Source organism: Rhipicephalus microplus, chromosome X (genome assembly GCF_043290135.1).
Source record: "Rhipicephalus microplus isolate Deutch F79 chromosome X, USDA_Rmic, whole genome shotgun sequence".
Taxonomy (NCBI): Eukaryota; Metazoa; Arthropoda; class Arachnida; order Ixodida; family Ixodidae; genus Rhipicephalus; species Rhipicephalus microplus.
Window position 1 is genome coordinate 403,510,576 of NC_134710.1, and position 18,883 is coordinate 403,529,458.

The 18,883-nt window shown below is 42.6% G+C and overlaps 1 long non-coding RNA gene across 1 annotated transcript in view; it reads left to right on the forward strand.

Moving 5' to 3' along the window:
• LOC142777373 (uncharacterized) overlaps positions 1 to 18,883 on the forward strand; it is an 85,216-nt gene that overhangs the window by 22,195 nt on the left and 44,138 nt on the right. The gene's annotated exons all lie outside the window — the stretch shown is intronic.

Here is an 18,883-nt window from a genome sequence, read left to right on the forward strand (position 1 = left end):
TCTAGCTCTAGCCACAGTGGAACTTAACTATAACGAGAAGCGTAAAAAGCTGCCCCGCCGCGGTGGTGTAGTGGCCAAGGTACTCGGCTGCTGACCCGCAGGTTGCGGGATCGAATCCCGGCTGCGGCGGCTGCATTTTCGATGGAGGCGGAAATGTTGTAGGCCCGTGTGCTCAGATTTGAGTGCACGTTAAAGAACCCCAGGTGGTAGAAATTTCCGGAGCCATCCACTACGGCGTCTCTCATAATCATATGGTGATTTTGGGACGTTAAACCCCACATATCACTCAAGCGGAAAAAGCTCCCAATAATTTTGTGCCTATCGCCTAAATACAGATTACCTATAATATGAGCTCATGGCCGGGAATAAAAATCTCGCGCCTACCTTGTTACAGAGGGCGCAATTGCCCAAGTGAACTTAAAAGCACTCGAGGTAACTTCGCACAGCATAAAAGATTCAGAACTGCCCGCATCTGCAGGCGATTGTTCAAAAAGCAAGTTTACCAAAGGTACGTTGCTTTCACAACGCGAGCTATCTGTCGCCAATGTACAAGTGTGATCAAAAGTGTGCAGGCCACGAGATCGCGTGGGAGAATGCATCGATGAGCCAGCTAGCGACGAGACACGACGAGATGCTTGTTGTAGGGCGCCTTCTTACTTATCCGCTGCAGGGCGCTTGCTCCCTTATGCTCGCTATGCCTACTTATCCTAATCAACTCGTGTCAATAACAACGCGAGCCAGCGCTTCAACCGGCCCCGTCGCAGTCGCTAAGTAAAAGAACAGCACATATTTTAAGGAGCAAAGAAAGCGACACCCAGTTGTCGTTTTGGCTATGGTAACCGCGTCCAACAGAACGTCATGAGAAGCCAATAGATAAAACGGGACGCGCATGCACCCTGCAGCAGGTGTCTCGTCATGTCTCATAGCTAGCCGGCACATTGATGCATTCTGCCACGCGATGCTGGGGTCTGCCCACTTTTCATTGCGCCTGTACTTCTTTTGTTCGGACCTGACTGTGTACGTCGGTGGTACCGGCTTGGGCACTCGCAAGGAACGATGCAAACCTTACCTGATTGACGTTTTTTTTTGCCAGTCAATGTCAGTATGGTGACCTGGTGATAATTATACACGTGAACCGCGATTTAGGAACGAGAAAGGAATAAAACACTACAGGGAGCGAGCAGCGGGGCAGCGCAAAACCGCAGTTGGCCACCCAACCAGCAAAAAAAAAAAAAAAAGCGTTTGTCCCATTTATTTATATATTCATTTAAAATGCCCTACAGGCCAAGCAGGGCATTGTGTAAGGAGAGAATGAAAGAAATATGCTTGGATTTGCACAACCTACATAAGATTAACATAAAAATTGTCGATAATTGTTCAACGCCTAACAACAAAAATGATGAAAAAAGAAATAAATTATTATAACTAAAAATACAACGGCAATAAAAAGCAGATGATTAAACATGTGAGACATTGACGTAAAACAAGCTATAAAAGAGTAAACACAACTTGTAAAAAATCTTCCTGTTATTCAAAACAAAACATTGCTCAAGAATACACACAGAATTGAATGACGTGTTAGCATTCAAACCTTCTAAAGAATTTTAAAATAAAGTAACAAAATGATAGAAGAAAACAAAGTAACCCAAGAAACCAGCAATCAATAAAAGCGTAGGTACAGAACTGGACATGAAACCAAGCTGTTAACCTTGAAAATGGGTGATCAGAAGGTGCCGGAACTTTTGTTGATTGCGTTCAACTACGATGTCACCTGCTAGGTCGTTTTACATGCGGATGACGCGGGGGAGGGCAGATGAGTTAAAAATATATGTTTACCGTAGATGCGTGTGAATAAAAAAAGATTATGCAGTCTCTTGTTGTGAATGCAGGTGTTTGCAATGTTAAAGGGAATGGCCTTGATTCGTGCACGTATTCATGAAATAATGAAAGGAGTTGTATATCACGATGGCTGCTCAAAAGGAAAAGTGATAAGTTCTTCCTAAATTATGTTATGCTTGCGCTACGATCGCAGTTTTAGGTGATGAATCTAGCAGCTTTATCCCGGATTTACTCCAGTATGTTGGTAAAATTATTGTAATGAGGGGACCAAACTGCAGAAGTAAATACAAGCTGAGGTCAAAAAAATCTTACCCATGCTAAGGCACGTATATTTGTGGGAATCTTACTTAGATTGCGGCGTAAGTAGTATAATCATCATGAGGCATTCCTGCAGATGTTGGTCATGGGTGCACTCCAGAAAAGGTCAGAAGTCAAAGTTACACCTAAATATTCAAAAGAGTTAACACTAGATAAGCGGTTGCCATTAATAAAGTATAAGAACTGAGCGTTATCATATTTATGAGAGAAGGACTCTAGTTAACAATTTCTTGAATTAAGGGACATAAGGCAACAAACACAACAATTGGTAATGAGGTCGAGGTCGTTGTGAATTATTACGCGATCACTATTACTAGTTATTGATCGGTAAGTTAAACAGTCGTCAGCGAAAATGAGCACCTGTGAGAATAAATTACTTGATAAGTCGTTAATATAAATAAGAAAAAGTAGCGCACCGAGAACACTTCCTTGCGACACACGAGAACAAACGTATGAAAGTGGGGAGGAAAAATCATCAACAATGAAGAATTGCGGCTGGTTAGTACTAAAGTTCTGTATCCATGACAGAGTTAAAGAATCTAGGGAGAAGGAGGATAGTTTATAGCGTAGTCAACACTGAGCAATGCGATTGAAGGCTTTCGAAAAATCAGGAAAAGACAGTAAACTTTTAGGTTTAGACCTAAATTATGATGTAGGTCAGTTGTGAATTCGAAAAGCTGCGTTTCACATGATAGGGCTTTTTTAAATCCATGTTGATTTTGAAACAAAAGGTTATTTTGCTCCAAGTGATTGTAAATATGGAAGGTGATTATATGCTTGAGCATCTTCCAGCGGATGGGTGTTAGAGAAATGGGTCTGCAATTTTGAGATAAATTGTTATTGCCGTTTTTAAACACGGCGTCGACCTTCGTGATTTTCCTGTGTGTAGAAGCTGTCCGGTTGATTGTGATTGCTGAGCTATGTGATATAATATTATATTCGAGGTGAGGCCATACTTTTTAGCATTTTGGTGTTAAACATGTAAGAAGATTTACCATAGATGCGACTCCGTCAACAGTGATCTCGATGGGCTGCAAAAAGGGATAGTCTAGATCAGCTACATCGGAGACTTTTGCATGATCTTCAAAGGCGGAAGCTGATTTAAAGAAAGTGTTGAAAGCGTTAATACAGCATTGATCTGGAATGGGAATGTGCCCCGCCGCGATGGTCTAGTAGCTAAGGTACTCGGCTACTCACCCGCTGATCGCCGGATCGAATCCCGGCTGCGGCGGCCGCACTTTCGATGGAGACGAAAGTGCTGTTGGCCCGTGTGTTCAGATTTGGGTTCACGTTAAGAATCCCAGGTGGTCGAAATTCCTGGATCCCTCCAACACGGCGTCTTTCATAATCACATTAATGTTTTAGGACGTTAAAGCACGCATATCAATATATGGAGTGGGAATGTGGTCATCATTGTGCAACGTGATGCTGTTATTGTGATGATCTGGGCACACTTGTTTGCAAAACTTTCATGTGTTAATTGTGAGCAGTGACGGTAGATCGCGAGAAAAATATCTATCGCGGGCAGCATGTATCGCGGAGCAAGTTACCCAAAAAGTGTCTGTAGCTTTGCCACGACGCAGCGGTATGCGCGTGTTTAGCCACCGCACACAGTCTCGTTTTTAATTTAATAATCTCTTACGTCATGAACCAAGAATTCCGTTAATCGCTTGGTATTTTGAATATAAGAATATGTTCACTTACTAATGAAGCCAACTTGCTTTTGAAGAGTGTCCAGCTGTCTTGTACGGATCGATTATGAAATGACGGTAAAAGTATGCTCTCCAAAATCTATAAAATTCATCATTTATTACAATGTAATTTCTTCAATTAAAATTGTGAATTTTTTTCGTAGCTACAGCAAGACGTTATTGAACGTTAAGAATCATTTGCGTTAGCCGGTGGTTGCTGAAACCATCTATGTATGTTATATTTGCTATAGTAATTGGTGCGGTTCATAATACCAAGTCCATTATATTTGATTCACGAGTGGTTTGGCTTTAGATCTGGGGTAAGTTAAAATTTAATGTTAAGGCAATTAACGCAGAAGATACATGGCAAGTGGATGACAGCAACTTTCAATTTCAAGGTAATTTTCTGGCCTAGGTGAATTCGATAAGCTTTCTTTTTGCCTCTCACGTGGCAGAAGTCTTCTCGTATAGAAAACTTGGACCCCTGGACAGTAATCTGCACGCAAAACTTGGAGAGTTATCTGCACGCAATATCACCCACAGCAAATCTGAGATATGCCAACAAGGAGATGCCAAGCCTGCACAACACACTATGCAGAACACAAATAATATCAGACCACTGCAGTCCTCTTGTCGTCTGTCCAAGGCCTGGCTTCAGCTTCACGCTGACTGTAAGGCTTATAACAGCTTGAACAAACGCACTTACCGAGTGCGATTCCCTTGCACGAGTAGGTCGAGCGAGAAGACACTCAAGTGAGGCAAAGCTGCTAATGAAATGCCATTCTTTCTTCACCAGGCTTCACGCAGCTTTCTATGTAGTAGATGTAGAATTAGCGCCATGCTTATGCAGCTGTCTGGATGACTGATGTATTTGGTCAACTGCAGTGTTTTTCTCGTTGGTCACAACACAAACGGCTGAGAGACATGCCACAGGTGTGCTCTTTTTTCCTTAGCATGCTACCGTGCACTTCAATGCTGTAAGATCTGGCCATAACTGGTCCCACAACAACGCCCTTTTCCTATGGCACTCGAGGCGCGAACGGTTGCAGTTTGAACGGAGTCTTCTTTCTTTAGTAAAAGCGGCTCCCATGCTTTTTCTCTGTAGCAGTTCCTTATTCATTCCCCTTTTGCTACCAAGTCTGCTAGTGCAGGGTAGGTTTTTTAAGCAGCATGTTTGTTGTCGAGAGAGTAGGTATGGCAGCCTGTCATCAGTTAGGTGGGCTTCTCTTTCTGTTACAGCGTGGTGTATAGGTGTTATCCAAAATGCATAGCTGCAGCTCATGAACAACTTTCAATGCTTCCTTGAATGAAGGCTTAGCTGCATTCACCGCACTGTCAACTATTCTATTAGACTGAGGCTGATTTGAGCTGGAAGTCGTGTGCGAGCTGCCACTGCTTGGTGAACTTGGCGAGCTCTGTACATGACAATTGTGGACTATTCTCGCTAGTTCGCACAAATGGCGATTCATACCTCGGGAGGTCTATTGTCTGATCATCTTGTCGCGCTGCTGCTCATTGTTACATTCATGCAATTCTAGGATTGTGACAGTGGGGGAAGAGCCGAGACGTTATTTAGCTTGCCGCTTTAAGCAGTGAAGGGTTTAGCGGGTATGCCCTTTGTTGCGTGTCGGCGTAGAGTGTGCATGAAGTGGTCATTTCCGGTTGTGTAGTCACCTCAGTTGGAGGACCGAAATCTAAACTTTGTAAATAAGGGCAACAGGCCCCCCGGCTATGGAAAGTCGGAGGATCGCCATCAGTTCGATAGATGCAGTTTCCTGACTTGCAACGGTGAAATAAAGCTGAAATCGCTTTGTGAACAGCATCCAGTTCGATCACAAAACACCGATCGTGCACTTACGCGCTCAGATTTCTCTGCTGTGGACGTTATTTTGTGTAGAAAGATCCGCATCAAGTGAGCTCACGATGATGCTTAGCTGTTGCGTTGAGGCACTGTGCTTTTTCACTAGAGGCTGTCGTTATCGGTCACACTTGAATGACTTCTCACACTCAACTAGGCCACCCTAACTTGACACCTGTGACCAAGAATGTGCAGCGATAACACATGAAAATAAGATGCTCCATGCTACTGTGTTACGATGATGAGGATGATAATAGTGAATCGAAATCGAAATTGCACAAGTTTCGATTTTAACTTCATTTTAAGGTGGTTTTGTAACAGTAAAAAGACAGGTAAAGCAGCATAAAAAGTGAGACAAAAGCTGTTTGCAAAGGCCCGAAATAACTGTATGCACTAAAATATCCCAAGGACAACGCTATGACCTAATGAGGCGTGTTTAACAGGCAAGTGCTTGAATTGTGCCACGACCTCCTCTATAAACTCGGCTGATCAAACTGAAGCCAGATTGCGCGCTGTTGGCGTCGTCTTCTAAGATAAGTCATCTACCTCACCATAGGTTTATGAAAATTGTGAAGCTAACTCACACTCATTCCTGAAATATACCTTGCGCTTAGCGCTCATTCGGACTCGGACTCAACAAAATTTTTCTGAGTCGAGCTCACACTCACAAAAATTTTCTTCAACCGGACTCACTCAGACTCAAACTTCCCGAATTATTACTCACTCGGACTCATGTAGACGCACTCTTATGGCTTGATCTGAATCTGAGTGAATCAATCGACTCATGACTCGTATGAGTCCACCAAGGTGTTGGTGCTCTTTAACACGAATATCTCACGTCATTGGTGCTCTTCCGGGAGCCCTTTAGTACTGTACCCTCGATTACAAGTTTAAGCGAGCGATGCTGTCTAGTTGACGTGAGTGTAAACGTTAATCTAGGCAAGGCTGTACCGGTCACTACATAGGGGTGGGCAAAAAGGCAATGGAACTTACTGAGACTCACTCAAGAAACTTGCGAGAATTCCATTAACCTGGACTCACACTCAAGGTTCGATCTGAATCTCGTCGACTCTCGAATGAGTTCGCCGACCTGTGCACGCACCTCACTGACCTCTAAATTGGTACCTGCTGACTGCGGAGAGGGTCCTGTTCCGAACACCCCGGAAAGCACACAGAAGGAAGCTCACAGTGACAAAGCCTGTTTGAAATGGCACCGCAAATAATTATGTTCTTAGAGCATATGGTTCCATTGTGGTTACGCGTGAATATTCCGCAGCAGACTCTGTTTCACAGGGTATACAGCGGAGTTGTCGGAGCCAAAATGAACCTTTTTCTGCTAAATTTGCACTAATCAGAAGAGTTGGTTGTTGGGCGAGTAGGTGCTTTGACATAGAAGCCATCATGAGGGTGCAACTACGCACAACACACAGGAAGAAACACACGAGGACAGGCGCAAACTACTAAATGGCTTGATTCAAGGAACATTTACATCTCTATATATCAACACCTTGCGCCAGGGCACCACCACAACAACCACAGAAATTTAAACTAGACCAGAAAGAAATTGGGATTAAGCATTGTACAGCGCAATACGCACTCATCACGTGCTTTTTTTGCATCCTCATGATAGGCCCTCACGATGGTTTCTATGTTGTGCTCAACAGATATCAATAAATAGTAATACAATTTGTACGCAGAATATCTGAAATTACTTAATTATAAAACAAGTGCTAGCCTTCAAGATTAGCATTGTTTGTCTCGGAGGCTATCCATTGTCAACATCGGGTCCCGCATTGCATCATGGGCTGTATAAGTAACGTGATAGCATTTAGCACTGAAAATAATGGAGGGCTCCGCGGCAGTCCATTCGTCGGTAGCTAACATTGTGAAATTTTAGTCTATATAGAGCCTGTGTGGCTGCATTTATCGGCTTTGTGTCCTGCGGTGCCCCACCTGTCCGTGTACAACTAAGCAAGGCGTTCAGCGGCAACGGCTTTCACCTGAGCATTTGCCACGCTGCATAATAGGGTAAGTAGCGGGGTCTGTCACGAAGACCGCTTGTTGTATTCTCTTTTGTAGCCCTTTTTGTCACCGCATGATTCATTGCACTCATTGTGACGTAAGTCACGTTCACTGCCGATGTCACACGGGCACATTTGATCGTGATCTGGCTCCCAAATTGCGGTTTGACTCATGTCTCGGCCAAAGTTGATACAGAATAAATTGCACCGCTTAGCAACAAAAATTGTTGATTGCGATCAAGAAATTAGACCCAAATCAGCCCTTCTGATGTGACACCGGTGCAATGAACTGTATGGAACCAAAAATCATAAATGTGTCATTTTCGCGTTCATTCACTTTCAGTATTTTCGATTTATGCTGTGTATATGGTGTATACACAAAATAAAGCAAAATAATATACACTATTCTTTTCTTAGACACATTTTTAGGTTGCTCTGTGTATTTATGTCTATAAATATGGACCGTTTGAATGAGTGGCAGCCCCTGGTTCATTTAAACAACGGTTTCATCATGTTTACCCAGACCATCAGTTACACCATAACGTCTTTCGTTGTGTCGGTTATTATGACTTTCTGTGTTTGGCTCAAGTCAGGGTTAGTATATTTGTACATGCTTCTTCCTTTTATAGCATGAATATAATTTTACTCCCATTTGTCTGTGAGTAGAACGAGTATGATTCTATTATGGCAGTTGAAACAACCACCTGCTGTAAAGCGCATCCCTATCGATGTGGTGACGGATGGCACAACTATTTATTTGCTTTAACCACTTGCAAATAATTGCGGAGTGAATAAAGAATGCAACTTCTTTAATAGTTGTATACTGATATTTAAAACTTATGCTTTGTCTACAAGTAACCAATCTGGACACTTGAATGTTAACCACTCAAATGTTGACCATAAGCTGAATGATGTAATGTTTAAAAATTAACAGAGTGGGATAACCCCCTAATACAGACTACTTGAAAGTACCACACTGTCTTCAAAGACACCTACAATCCCACATATAGATTCGGAAATGCCTTGTCACTGTTGTTTGTATGCTGTACTGCTTTCCTTTGCAGATTCATTCATTCCACTTATTACCGAGCTAGCGTATCATCATTGAAAGCGGAATCCGGTTTGTCTAATCTCTGTCTTCGTCGTCGTATTGCCACGCTATCATTATTCCACAAATTTTATTATAGTGATCTCTGTCATCCACCTTACATCGTTCACCTTACGCGCATACCTCGTCGCCGTGGACCTGAACTGCAAGTGTCACGCCCACGTGCTCGCACCTTCACATTTTCCTCTTCATTTTTTCCCCAAGCAGCAACAGATTGGAATGGCCTTTTCCACACCATTGCAGCCATTACTAATCCATCAAGCTTCTTGGACAGTGTAACAAACTTTCTTACCGAGTGAAGTCACCTGGCTACACTGTATACCCACCCCTCATGTAATACCCCCTTGAGGGGTCTTTAAGGGAATAAAGTGACGTGATGTGATGTAATGTAAAGGTTTCATGAAGTCTATCATTAGGACAGCGTCTCATCTAACGCATCTACCTCCTGCGACATATGTGAGTGATTGTGTACATCATGCGTTTAACACAGGTTACATACTTCTAGCTGTGATGAGCGCTGCAGTGTTTCCTTCCTTTCATCTGATCGATGAATCTGCATAGGTGAGGAAGTTTCAGGGGCCATAGCACCACTTCGACTCCAGCACTTTCTCCCCATTTTCTAGTAGAGTTTGTGAGAAACACTGTGCATGCTATGTACGGCAACTGTCTTCTTTTTTTGTGGCCCTTCAGATAGGGTGTAGCTCTTTTCTACGCCTAGGATACCTCGCACGCCTAAGAAAATCCTCGGCTACAGGCAACTCATTGAGTTGAACCTAGACACTTACTTGGAAATTGTTTCAGCCACCTTGTCAAAAGAAGATCCACACAGAGCATTCTGCAAGGCCACGTGCATGGCCGCCCTCTTGGTCCCATTCATGGGCCCCAACGAGAAAGTCAGCAGTGGCTTCCATAGACGAGACTTATACCGCCAGCTTGTGCAGCATTTTGTAAAAAGCTGTGTTAAGCGCAGGGGTTCGATTGTGAAACATTCGGAAAACTTATGCGTTGCCACAAGATGCTGGAGCTTGTGCTACAAAACCTTCATACTGGGCATGACAAGCTGCTTGCAGCCCATAGATTCTGCCAGATTAAACAGTAAAATTATTTACATAGCAGAAGATTGTTCCGCACTGAAACCTAGCAATCTGTTGTTGTCATTTCAAATACAGGTCAAGCGCAGGTATACAATAATTGATACAGTTTTCAATCCAATACTAATACCCTGCCGTTACAAATACACATTTATGACCTAGCTAGAAAAGTTACACTCAAGTAACAGCGTGAAAAACGCTTTCAAACACCTGCCATTCACATGCCACACTTTCCAGGGAAGAATACTGCTCAAAGAAATTCGATAGCATCCTTGATGCAGAGCAGTAGATCGTTTGCACTGGCAGGCTGTTTATATTTGGTTGATCATTGCGTTGATACTTATAGACTTGCAACGGCTCGTGCTGAAAGGAAAAATATTAATAAAAGGTTGATGACTTCTAGTGCTGTACGATCCTCCTACTTTGTGGATGATTTTTTGGTGTTTCGATAGGCAGAATCAATGGGCTGTGAGTGAAATGTCCCGCCCACTTTGAAGCTTTCTTAGAATATGCTCTGACTTCTTGAAATAGCGTAGCTGCTTTTTGAATGAGGCATGATTAAATTCCCGAACGTAAGGCTTGCTCTCAAAGAATAACACTCACACTGTTGCACGGTATGAACCTTGTGCTTGGAAGCCATTGCTGCTTTTGTGTTGCGGTGTTCAAAAGTGGCTAAAAAGCGGAACGTGCACTTTTCTTTGCAAAATGCTCTGTGGCCCTCGCCCCATCACAGACAAGGTGGGTGATGCATTCTTCAGGTGAGCATCCCCTTTTTAGATTGTACGTTTTGCTCAAGATGTGTTGTTGTTGGTAGGTGTGAGTTTGCTTAGGTATCTGATGGATCGTAGGCGTGAAGAGGAGTGGCAGGCCATGTCGAAGGCCCCCCCAAAAGAATAAGGCAACTGTAGTACATTGCATCTGCAGTGTCTCTTGCAGATTCAAGGAGGTAGGGGGAAAGTATTGAAGTACAAGCGCTGTACTTTCCTGCCTGTACAGAACTTCTTGAATGAACTAAAAAGTCTGCAGCTCTGATCACAAGCACAACTGTGTAACATGTTTTAAACGCATGGTGAACACAATTCCTCTGACGGAAAAAATGAGCCCCTAAAATCTCTTTTTGTTCATTCATAGCGAGGCTCTCGTTCCTGTAGACCCAATGCCTTCAGGTAGTGTGGGAGGGCTGATTGTGAGCTACACACACGTAAAAAGATCACGTGCCATGGACAGTGCCGACTAACAGTCTCAGGTTTACATGCATGGAAACACCCCATAATATCGACAAGAGGACAGCCGCCACTTTAGCCCTGTTGAGAAGAGCATCGAATGCGTTATCCGAAGGTTTGGGTTCAGTCTTTGCCAGTGGAAAGTTGTGTGTGTGCCCACCCTAATTTCTTAACATTTTATCGTAATTGCAGTACTACAGTCAGAAAGCTACTAATAACGTCTTTTATATTTTTCATGGGCTGATTGCCTGTTCCTATTTTTTGATATGTGGGGTTTAACGTCCCAAAACCACCATGTGAATATGAGAGGCACCGTAGTGCAGGGCACCGGAAATTTCGACCACCTGTGGTTCTTTAACGTGCACCGAAATGTGAGAACATGGGCCTACAACATTTCCGCCTCCATCAGACTTGCAGCCGCCGCAGCCGGGATTCAAACCCGCGACCTGTGGGTCAGCAGCCGAGTACCTTAGCCACTAGAACACCGCGGCGGGCCCGTGTCTGTTCTCATTGAAGGACTCTATATACATGTGCATTTCTTTGTAATAGATTTCAGTTGCAAGATCATGCTGCGTGTTTGATCTTTTGTCCCTTCTCTAGCATTTGCTTGGAGCAACCTTTGCAGGCGAGTTAACTTGTGGGATAGATATGTGGGGACACATTTGTTGCCTACAAAATATCAACAAATAATATATGCTGCAACACGCTTAAAATCAACTCTACAGTGCTCGTCAACATTATTTGCGGAACACCCTTTTGGTTTCCGTCTAAACTACCCACTACCTTCTACGTCATAAGTTTGTGTTGGCGTCCATAACCCTTGCAAGTGCTCTGCTAGCAGACTTCTTCAAACGAAGAGGGGGCAGACTTGCATGGGAGCAAAAAGGCCAATGTCATCGCTTTGACTGTGCCTTTTTATGGGTCATGCATTTTGACATCTCAGAGGCAATTATCGAAGAACTCAGGAAGGCTTCATTGAAAAAAATTTGTCTTTGCGGTAACCACGTGCATGCGGTTTTGCGTTCACGTAGCCAGCTATGTTCGCATGAAAATTACGTTACGTATATACCACCTCCCTTGGCGCTCTCTGAAACCGCAATTGTGACTGAGCACTGTCAAACCTTTTTTCAAGTAACTGAGCGTTCTATCCACGATGAGTGTGTCATTAACTTCTTATTGCAACAACAAAAAAAAAACGCTAAACAAATTTTTTTCTGAGTGTTTAGGTTGTGTCTATGAACGAAAAATGAGCCCTGAAATGCTCCTTCGGTTCTGTGACATGCAGGTCAGTGGCTCAGACAGGAACCTTATGTAATGGTACACTCTGTGAGCACCATTTTAGTGTATAAAGAGCAGTTTTAAGGTTTCTCGGAATCCTTGCGTAGGTCGTTGGGTTTGGCCCATTTTTGAAGACAGTGTGTTCTATGCACTCAGTCCAGGTCAAAGGGTCAGGGAGATTGTACAGGTGAAGGAGATTGCAAGGTCAACTGACGCATGTGTAAGCATGCTTTTGCTGCACATTTGAGATAAGGAGCATTCTATTTTGGTGTGATTTAGGGATGTGAACAGTTAGACTCCATCTTTTTATTTCGCTCATCCTTATATTTTTATTCTGGTGCATAGTTTGATGCTTTCATTTCTTTTTTTTTCTGTGTACAGGTGACGCTTGCTGTAACTAGACGGACAGGTGAACAGAAAAATTTTGGTGTTGCAAGGGTTTCGTTATCGGAAAATAAAACAGTACTTACAGAAATACACAAAGATGGATACCACCGGAGAAGAAAATTGAGAACAGAATAGAAAGGGCGTCACTCGCAACTATGTTTATTGTTGAAAAACCAGCGAAATATATAAGCGTAACAACCATGCATACGCACGATACTTCACATGCTGGCAAAAAACACGCGATAAGATTGACAACAAAAGAATTATGGCAAAAAAGTCACTAAATGAAAATAAAAGATTCTGAAAAATTAAATTCTCCACCAGTCAGAGCAACACATGTATCACTAATATGCATATCTCTCTTCTTTTTAATGTAGTATGCTACCCTAATTGCACGTGTCAAGGTATCATTACTCTTTCTAAGGACGGATACACTAGAAAACTTAGCCTTACACCTGCAGGAACCACAATGTGCAAGCAAATGTGCCGAAAGTTTATTTTTCACAGAAAGTTTTTGCTTCTTAATTCTGTCCTTTATGCACTGGCACATTTGCCTGCACATTGTGGTTCCTGCAGGTGTGAGGCTAAGTTTTCTAGTGTATCCGTCCTTGGAGAAAGTAATGATACCTTGGCACGTAAAATTAGGGTAGCATACTACACTAAAAAGAAGAGACATACGCATGTTAGTGATAGATCTGTTGCTCTGAGGAATGGGGAACTAGATTTTTAGAATATTTTTTAATTTAGTGGTTTTTGTCATGATTATTTTGTTGTCAATCTTATCGCATGGTTTTTTACTAGCATGTGAGGCAATGTGCGCGTGCATGGTTGCTCTGCTTATATATTTTGCTTGTTTTCCGAGAATAAAGTTAGTTGCGAGTGACGCCCCTTTGGTTCTGTCCTCAATTTTTTCCCCCGATGGTATGCGTTTTTTTTTTTGTAAATGAGTAAGCATGTACCAACTACCACAACAAAAAGATGCATTAAGGTGGCGGTCCCACTCCGGCAGCACCCACTCTGCATTTTAGTCATTGTTTGCTGACATTCTACACTCAGCCTGTTGATGTGAATTGTATTGCATTTGAAAGCTTGCATTCTCCACTTTCTAATGACAGCTAGTATTGTCGCCTAGTCTGGAGCGGTATTGCATAGCAATCAAAACAGTGCGAGAAAAGACCAGTGCTTTTGCTGTACAAGCCTCCGTTGTACGGGCAGTGTGGCAGAAATGTTCAACATAACCAAATGAAATTTTCCAAGCCTATTCATGAAGCATTACGCAAGGTTTTTATGAACAGATATAGCCAGTAAAGCAATCATAAAGTCATGCTGGCTTCAATCAAAATGGGCAGAACAGCGTAAGTTTATGTGTGAATAATTTTTTTTTGTGTAGAACAACAATATTGAATAGGTTTCCAGGCTACAATGTACCTAATGTCTACGTGAAGTTTTTTTTTTTTTTTGCATTTTGACGAATAGTTCATGAATTATACGTACTTGAATTCCCAAATTGATGGATGCACTTGTTAAGGCGTTACGGACGAGGCGAAGAAACTGGGCAAGATTAAAACCTTAAATTTTCAATATTGGAGCAGCAAGCTTTTCTATGAAGAGAAAATTGTCATAAGCTAATTAGAAAAATGTAAGGCAGCAGTGAGTTTAGCTCCTTTTTCTGCTCTCCAGGTTTGTGTAAGTTTACTCTTTTTCTTTTATTGCTATTTCACAATTATCGCACACTATCCGGACCATGTCATGTTTTGTAATTGTAAAGTTTTATAATGTAATTGTAATGTTTTGTAATGTAATTGTATCATGTTTTGTTTTGAATGTGTACATGTCAAGTTTTGTATTTACCAGTGCTCACTAACTTTGCGTAGCACTGCATGAATGAAAAGATTTTTTAACACATAATAAATCTTGAAAACATGTTTTGGTGGTGACGTCATCTGTGAAAGGAACCATGAAGTTGTCTCGTGTCAGTTCTGACGTTTGTCATAAGTGATGCCGCTATACATGGCTATGCCGCCGAAACCCGTAATGGTTATTTGTCCTGATTTCAGACTTCAGCGTTTAGCCTAGTTGGTAAATCTAGTCACTACACGTCTCCAACACACAATGTAACCCTAAGGGTCTGCTGGAAAAAAGAAATAAAGAAAAAAGGGAGTGACAGAAAGAAAGAAGGGTAAAAAGCGTGCCAGAATCCTGACCAGGTGGTTTGGCATATGTGCCGAGGACATCTGGACCTGCTTAGTTGCTCGTCTTTGTAGCCAGGAGACTGCTAAAGCGTTTCTTCTGAAGTACACAAAGAATTTGACGTTGCCTTCTCCTATTTTTGAGACCCGTAGGAAATTACCTGCTGGTCTTTCCTTCGCGGGTAAGTGAGGAATGTTTGGCAGTGTGTGTTCTACGTGACTTGTTGAGGGTAGTATAACATTGGATCTTTTTCGAGAGACTAGCCTGCGCATGCGCAGGGGTGGTGACATGACGCGCGTCACATTTGTTTTATTGAGAGAGGAGGGGAGGTACAAGGCCAAGCAGCCTCTATAAACGTTGCACAGAGTGGTGACAGTTGCTAACTGAGAGGTACCTTGAATCGTTTGCAAATCTTTCCTGAAAAATACTAAGCCCCCGTGACTTTTTACCAGTGCGTGGCGGATAACTTCAGAGGCTACGAACCCCCAGTTTCGATTTCGGTGACTTCCACGGAGGCGCTTTTCAAACTTGAAAACGGCCCACTGACAAGTTTGTAGATAGTTGGTGGGCAAGTTTGTGGAAAACAAACTTGCCCACAAACATTATTTTTAATATGCCAACTTCTCAATAAAAAATGCGTTTGCTACTGTAATACTTACACTGACCTAACGGTAACACACATGTATTGCGATTGATCATGGTGTCCTCGAAAATCATTCATGTGACGCCACTTTCTAGTTGTAGTGGGCAGTGACTGGTCTAGCAGAGGGGTAGCAGGAATAAAGCTTGAACTGCGCGAAATAGACAAGACGTTCACAAGTTACCTCTAGCAAAGCTAAGCTTTGAGAAATAATCTGTTCGCTTATGTAGGTCATGTTATGTCTTACTGTCTAGGCAACCGGCCTTCACTCACCAAAGCGGGACATAACTCATTTACTCTCAGCATCGGCCACCATAGACATCTAGAAGATGAGACGTTCGCTGAAAACGTAGACGCATTCAAGTGTATTCCTCCGATGAACCTTTTCGAGTGCTCACTGGGTGCAGCCACAAATGTGTGAGCCACTTATTCTCCGGCGCCCCCCAAATGACAAATGCGTTACCTAGACTGGTTTCGCAGCTTCCACTCGCTAAGCCAAGAATCCCAATGAGCTAGCATGCTGTCCAGACATTGAAGATAGTAAAAACACAAAGGGGGTAGGGGACACAAATTTAAGTTTGAAACAAAAGAATTGGAACCTTGGAAAAAGAAAGGCTGTGCGTGAGTTGTCGCGATAGCCATGTCGCATGTTAGTGCTATGAATACTCAGGTTGGTGAGCACTCATGAAGCAATCGTTTCATGTGATCGCTTCGTATACCACGCCACTCTGCTGGGGTTCTGAAATTGTAATGAAAAGCTCTGCAGTACCATGTGCCCGGAACTGATCAGTTTCTGAGAGGTGAACCGTCACATTCGTGAAAGCCCAGTAAGTGCGCAGGTGGTGTGTGAAATTTCTGCCCAAATAAGACTCCCAAAATTGGATATGCATTTCTCTTAGAGGATTTCAACGCCGAAATAGCCATCTTTTCCTGCTTCTCGCTAGACTGTATTCCCTCGCCAAAAGCTTTCTGCACCTCATGCGGTTTGTAAGTTTATCAGGAATCTGCCCAATTTAGACCAAGCGATGATATCGCATAATGACGTCATGATTTCTAAAATTTTGGTAATCTGTGGTGTCAACAAATTATATTGTTTAGCGCTCGTGTAGGCAGTGACGGGTACTTTTCGAACTTGCTAAGGCCTCTAAATTTTCCCGACCACGTGTACTGTGCTGTTTATTTTGTAGGAGCGCGTGAATATTATCAACTTCTGACACTAAATTGAATACTTTTAAAGGCATATCAAATAAATACCTACCTTTTGGATTAGAAATCTAAGTAAATAATATATCATGAGATTAGTTGCTCAAAGTTCAATGAGTGCAATTTGCATCTGTCTTACAAATTAGTTTCGTGTGCGATGGGAACTCGTTTTATAGTTGAAATAATTGACTCAAATGTTTCACTAAATCTCAGCATTGCATTCGTGTATGTAAGTGTAAAACCACCTTCCAAGTATGAATGTCGCGCTGCTTGACCTCATCTTTCCCTCTGCCTGCTCACCACGCTTGCACCACATCATGACCGATGTCACCCCGATCCCCATTCATATTCTTGAAGGTTTCAAGTAGCAATGTAACAAAGAAAAAGCAAGTAGAAAGCCATCCATGTGGGTTTAGCTATGCATGTGGCTTGTAATGTTTTGGCTGGTGAATCCGTTCTGCCGTTTATGCCCATGAAATCACCATTTTCTGGCTCACGGCAAGGCATGAAAAAGGGGTATGTGTAATGATAGCCAGGGACCAGTAAAAGATATAATTCTGGGTAGCTTCTGCATGTAGCGACATAAGTATCATGCGGACCATGCGCAACACCCGCACTATATGTGCAGAGGGGTCCACTCTTAAAGAGAGCAACAGAGTACGTGCCGTCTGCTCTGGTGTTTTTACAAACTGCCTCATCTAGTGGCCGCGTGATCAAATAGAGGAGGTGACGTTTAACATCCCCGGAAACGGGCTTGCGAACCTCGCCAGCCATCTCTCGTGTCTCTCAACCCACTACGTTCCCACTGTAGGCTTCCTAGAACCAGTATGAATTGCACCGGCAGAGAATAAAGCTACCGGCTGGAGAGTAAAGCCCCGAAAGGGGGGGGGGGGGGGATCTTAGCCCCTTTGTGAAAGGAAGAGTGCAGGATGTGAAGCAGAGGTGTAGAAAGGGAAGTAGAGGGACAGGAAAGCGTGCAGCTTACATATCCTGCAGGGACGTCTGACATCATTCCCATCAATATGCTGTCTCACAAAGACAAGTGTGGAGCTGCGGCGTGCTAGCAATGTTTCGAAAATACAGGCAGATCTTCAGAACCACTGAAAGTAAATCGTTTATCGGGACAGAAGCTGCTCTGAAATGGAATTTTCATGCTTTCGTCTTTGTTTTCTCTTTTTGTTCAGTATACTTTAAGCTCCGACGGAGGCATAATAGAGTGGTGCATATTAGAGCAATTTGAGTTTCAGGGAGCCGTGATATTGTAAATGAGGTGCCGTAAAATGCGGGCATTCTGTTGCTTTGTGCGAGGCAAAATGTCGCTAACAGAAGTTATGCCAGTATAATGAAGGCTAGGCATGGTACCTGAATGAGCCATGTTTTGTTGTCAGTTTGCACCATAACATGATATTCAAGGGAATGCCTCTGCGAAGCCGCTAATACAGCGTCTTCATGAAGATGAAGTACATGAATTGTTGTGTTTTATATAAAAAACTGTAGAGCAAAAAACTTAGCTCGTCCTATTCTAAAATATTGGAAAATTTCACTTAGGGCAAATGCATGAAATTGGGTTAAGTTTGTTTTAATGCTTTAAATTTAGAATGTCGAATCTGATAGAGTAAGCAGCACTCGTTGAGCTAACTACCAACCAAAATTTTGGTGGTCTACTGTTGCAAACCAGTAATAGTCCTTTGCCACTTTTCCAAAGATGCGCATAACCACTTGCTACAAAGTATCAACTTGGAAGCTGCATTCACTGCAAATTCAAAAAAGTTGAAATGCTAAAATTAGTGGCACACACAGCACTAGAAATGATTAAATAAAAATATTAGACAGTTATACAGAGCTGCCTATAACAATATAAATATAACTTGAGCTCATCTCTACATACAAATTATTGAAATATAGACTGAATGAACAAGTATAATTGTTTTAAGGCAGTTCAATCATATATGGTCCAATGAACAAAACGACAACAACTTGGTAATGAACTGAACAGAAATTCGTGATCAGTATTTCTCGCTTGATGGCGGCTGGGA